This window comes from Austrofundulus limnaeus, unplaced genomic scaffold (genome assembly GCF_001266775.1).
Source record: "Austrofundulus limnaeus strain Quisiro unplaced genomic scaffold, Austrofundulus_limnaeus-1.0 Scaffold1206, whole genome shotgun sequence".
Taxonomy (NCBI): Eukaryota; Metazoa; Chordata; class Actinopteri; order Cyprinodontiformes; family Rivulidae; genus Austrofundulus; species Austrofundulus limnaeus.
The window spans coordinates 85653-90821 of NW_013953608.1; the positions used below are offsets into that span (position 1 = coordinate 85653).

Sequence of the window (5169 nt, forward strand, 5' to 3'; positions counted from 1 at the left end):
CATACATACATACATATACATACATACAGTACATACATACATACATACATACTGTACATACACACATACATACATACAAATGCCAATAAAAAACCTTAAAAATATCCTAAAAGGCACAATAAAAATATAAAAACTTGAACTCTACACAGAAAAGAGGAGAAGGGATGTACTGTATGTATTTGAATGGATGAATGTTTGCAACTATAATCAAGCCACTTTTAATAATGAGAACAAGTCTCAGTGTAATGTAAATATACCTCTAATTAAATAAAAGGTTGCCCGCTCAGCCTTACTTGGATGAAGGATGTATAAAAATTTGGCAATTTTACTGAAAATAAATCTTTTAAGTTAATAAATTATTAGGTTCTTGGTTAAAACTGCTTTCAAAAGATTTGTTTTTATTTAATACAAACGATTTCCAACAGTTCTCGGTTTTAAGTTATCTTGGTTTTTTGTCATTTTGTTAGTCTTTTGTTCTGTTTTGCACCTTCACCTGTTTTATTTTGTAGGATCAGTTCCTCAGTTTGTTTTTTTCTTCTCGTTTGTCACACTTCATTTTGTCTTGCACACCAGTTTCTCATACAGGACTCACGTCATCACTGTTTGCCTCTGTCTTATTTAAGTTTTGACATGTTTATTTTTTAAAATGTTAAAGTGTTTGTTATTTTTGTTGCTTGTTTTTTGTCCTGTTCATGCATTGACTTCTTTTATATGTTTGTATTAAAGAGTGCCCCACCAACTCTCATAAGTCTGTAGATTATTGAGTAATGTCAGGCGACCYGTATAAACCAGCAGGCCTGTTTATACTTCAGACTGCACGTCTTTGTTCCTCTGCTAAGTGACAAAAAAATTGTGTAACTTTCGTCTGCTATCTTGCTGCTATCCCCCGCTATGGAGCAGGACCAGAACAGGACTATCATCTGCAAGTAATTTTGTTGAAAATGATCTTTTCACTGAAGCCTGTTGTTAAACATCTTTGATGAGCAGCTGATTTGATCCTATTGAATGCGTGAGCACGCAGTTGTTCACGTTTTTTATTCCATCACCTTGAAAAAAAAGTTTTCCCTCATCAGATGCCTCACTCAACACAACACTGATCGTTGAGTGAAAAAAAAATCCAGCCATCACTACTGTTGTTTATATACAGTGGGATGCAAAAGTTATAGCAGCCTTGTTAATTTTCCTGATTTACCTTTATAAATCATTGATTGTTTGGATAAAAAAAATCAGTTAAATACATCATATAGGGGACAAAAACAGTGATATTTGAGAAGTGAAATGAAGTTTATATGATTTACAGAAAGTGTGCAATAATTGGTTAAACAAAATTAGGCAGGTGCATTAATTTGGCCACTGTTGTCATTTTATTGATTTCAAAACCTTTATAACTAATTATTGGAACTCAAATTTGGTTTGATAAGTTCAGAGACCCTTGACCTCCATACACAGGTGACTCCAGTTATGAGAAAGGGTATTTAAGGGGGGCAATTGTAAGTTTTTCTCCTCTTTTCATCTTCTCTGAAGAGTGGCAGCATGGGAGTCTGAAAACAAGTTTCAAATGAGCTGAAAACAAAGATTGTTCAGCGTCATGGTTTAAGGGAAGGATACAGAAAGCTATCTCAGAGATTTCTTTCAGTCTCCACTGTGAGAGACATTGTGAGAAAATGGAGGACCACAGGCACAGTTCAAGTGTAGGCTCCAAGTGGCAGACCAAGACTAATCTGGAATAAACAGAAGTGAAGGATGTTGAGAAGAGTCAGAGTCAACCCACAGACCAGCACCAAAGACCTACAACATCATCTTGCTGCTGATGGAGTCACTGCATCGTTCAACTATTCAGCACACTTTACACAAGGAGATGCTGTATGGGAGAGTGATGCAGAGAAAGCCTTTTCTCCGCCCACATCACAAACAGAGCTGGTTGAGGTATGCTGAAGCACATCTGGACAAGCCAGCTTCATGTTGGAATAAGGTGCTGTGGACTGATGATATAATATAATATTTAGTAATTGCTACATTATATTAAGAGTGAAAATATTGCACAGCAGTATGACCTTGCCTCTATTTTGTATCTCCAGGTTGCTATTTTAGGCACTAATTCCAACATTTGAGCAGGTAAAAGTTGTGCACGAGTTTGTCCTTTTTCTGATTAGAAGTTGGTACCTCACGAACCAAATTAAACATTCTAAAATGTGCAACAATAAAAAAATCTTTTAAAGCCTGTCCCATCTTTACTTTTCTTTGGTTTGCCCCCAAACAATCCCACAAACCATTGCGTGCCACTTCCGGTGGGCGGCGCTAAACGGTATCTGCGAAATAGTCCATGGAATGTCATTAGGGATGCTAACAATTATTAAACTTATGACTAATCGTCAAATAATGGTTTATTAGATTAAAATTTCTTCCATTCGATTAATTGAAAACGTCCGTTTAAACCCTATTTCAGTGTAGTTTTGACTTCATCCAGCAGAGGGCGATGCTACTCTACCCAGGCCCTGTTAAACCAAGCAGGAGGCCGTCTCAATGTAGGCGGGACCTCAAACGTRCAAGTCTTATTTAGTTTTGTTTGCGACACAACAATAATAATGGACTAATCACCAAACTGGAAGGAAAAGTTTTGAAGGCTGTGCCAGACCATCAAGCAGTATGATGCTAAAGACAAGAGAGCAGGACGACAGAACGGTAAGCTAACTGTGGCTAACGTTAGCTTCCTCTTGTTGAGTTTAACTCGTGTGAAAAAAAAAGTTAGTCGCTGCAAATATTAACTTGAACTTAATCTAATATGTGTGACATAACCTGGCCAGTAAAGCAAATAATGAACAGTAACTGATGTCAGATCATGCTGTGTAGCCCAGCTAAGATAGAAGCAGGGGGAATATAAACAACAAACAATTTCCAGTAATCATTTGTGTCTCACATCTTTCAGGGATATTTTATGTTTCTAGTTTGTTTTTGAGTTAATCTTTATCTTAAAATATTAACGCCCTGTGTTTAAATTATAGTTTTTCATCTTCATGGTGGATTAAGTGTTTTCTTGTTTTATTCTTTCATTGTTTTTTTCAACTAGCAACTTAACAGATTCCTATTTGGTTATATTTTATAAATATGTCCAGGTTTAATAATGTGAGAGAAATCCACATTTCTCTGTTCATTCAGTCAGTGTTTACTCACACAGCTGGCACAATGAATTGTTAAAACAATACTGTACTTTTTTATTTAGTGTGTAAAAAATTAGCCCTTCGTGTAATAGAAAGAGAAATGTCAGGTTTTTAGGAAAATGGCCGCTTATCAATCGTTAGTCCATCGATAAGATCAATCAACTATAGATTAACCCATTAATCGATAACTTGCATCCCTAAATGTCATGTAAATCGAAGAGCTAATCATTACAAATCTGCTGATATCCTGTTTTTAAAATTTCGTTGGTTTATAGTAGGGGTGTCCCCATCCGATATTAATATCGGATATTGGTTCGACATCAGCCAAAAAACAAGTATCGGTTTTATCGGCCCGCATAAAAAAATGTTTGATACAAGCGCTCCGATATTAGCAATCCGTTCCAGCAGTTCACTGCCTCCGCTCCAGTGTTTCTATCCAGCAGTGCTTGGATCCAGCATGCAGTGCTCATGTGATCACAACAACATGCTGCGCAAACAAAGTAGCTAGCAATAGGAGCAATGTCAGTAGTACTTTCTATTTTCATCAGAAACAGAGTTGAAGCTAAGTGCAAAGTTGTCACGCACAAGTTTTCGTGGGGGCACATAATCGTTTACGTTTTAAACCGGAGAGACAACTACTCTCAACCCTTTGCAGTTCGACTCAGTTCGGCTTCGGTCCAAAAGTGTCTCCATGGTTCCAACCGAGCAGAACCTCCTCTCAATCCGCTGGTTCTAAGCAGGCAGAAGCGAGGACAGCACGCTTATGGTTTTGATATCAGCAGAGTGCTGCCCGTGGATTATCTCTGGGATTGATGGACAGAAGAAAGGAGAGCACAGCTTGTGATTTGAAATACGAGCGCGACATGGAGAGATCCTGCTGGAGAGAGAGGCTAATCTCCACATGATGCTCAGACTGTAGAAAGTGGAAATCCAGCAGTAAGAAAGGTACTGTAGCTATCAATTTAATTAACTGACTAATTCTTACTATTTGTTTTTTGCTCTTGTTATTAGAGTGAGGTTTAATCTGTTTACACACTTGTTTGAGTGAAGATTAAGTGCAATGATAATGACGTTTTGAGCACAGTCAGTAAAATTATAGCTGTGCACTCTTAACTTTGAACAGACAATAATGCGGGGTTTTGTTTTGTCCCCACCTTCAGTTATTCCCACCATAAAGCAGCACCAGGCTGACAGATGTTAAAAAAAATAACTGGAGTGATTTTGAATTATTTTACACTTTAAAAGTACATTTTGTTTTTATTATGTTTTATTTTCAGGGTATTGTAATTTATTTTATTTATTAAACTGTAGAATGTTCTTCAGTTTAAAATGTATGTGATCCATTGGTTAAAAATAAATGTGTCAGTTTTTCTCATACCAACTCTTTTTCACTGTTTGACCTGATTAAGATTTTTCTAAGTTTTTTACACTACAAAATAGGTAAAAGTGTGTGATTCGTACTGATATGGTATCAGGTCAATATCGATATCAGCCAATTCTCAAAGTTGCAGTATCAGTATCGTATCGGAAGTGAAAAAGTTGTATCGGGACATCCCTAGTTTATAGCAAAGTAATTGGCAATTAAGGTCCCTGTACCCGCAACTTTGACGGTCACAGTGGAAAAGGGGTGTGGTCAAAAGTGGTCCCTGGTGGGGAAGTGAGACCCAACCTTTATTCTGTTAATGTGCTAATGTGTTAGTTTTTTTATGGTGAGCCACCCTATGGACTATCTGCATTGATCCCAGTGTTTCTCCTACCATTATACAGCCCACCCCGCCAATGAGACGGCCCACCCCTCTAAGAATTTCACAGCATGTAGTCATTTTTATTTAAATAAGGCCAGATCAAGTCTAGAGCTATTTTTTGCGACCCTCCATATCCACTTCTCGCCAAACTTGGGGGAAAAGACGGCGCAGAGCGAGGCTGAGCGCTGTGTGTGGTCCTCACAAAGATAGGAAGACGTGTGTGTGTGTGTGTGTTTAGATGCACAATGAAAACTCTGCTTTTAATC

At 37.6% G+C, this 5169-nt stretch overlaps 1 protein-coding gene across 1 annotated transcript in view; it reads left to right on the forward strand.

Annotated features, from left to right (window-relative positions):
• Window positions 1–2534: 2534 nt before the first annotated feature.
• Window positions 2535–5169, forward strand: part of LOC106534550 (uncharacterized) — a gene marked incomplete at its 3' end in the record, with an annotated part of 10629 nt that continues 7994 nt past the window's right edge. Inside the window, 1 exon segment of the mRNA XM_014031236.1 lies at window positions 2535–2682.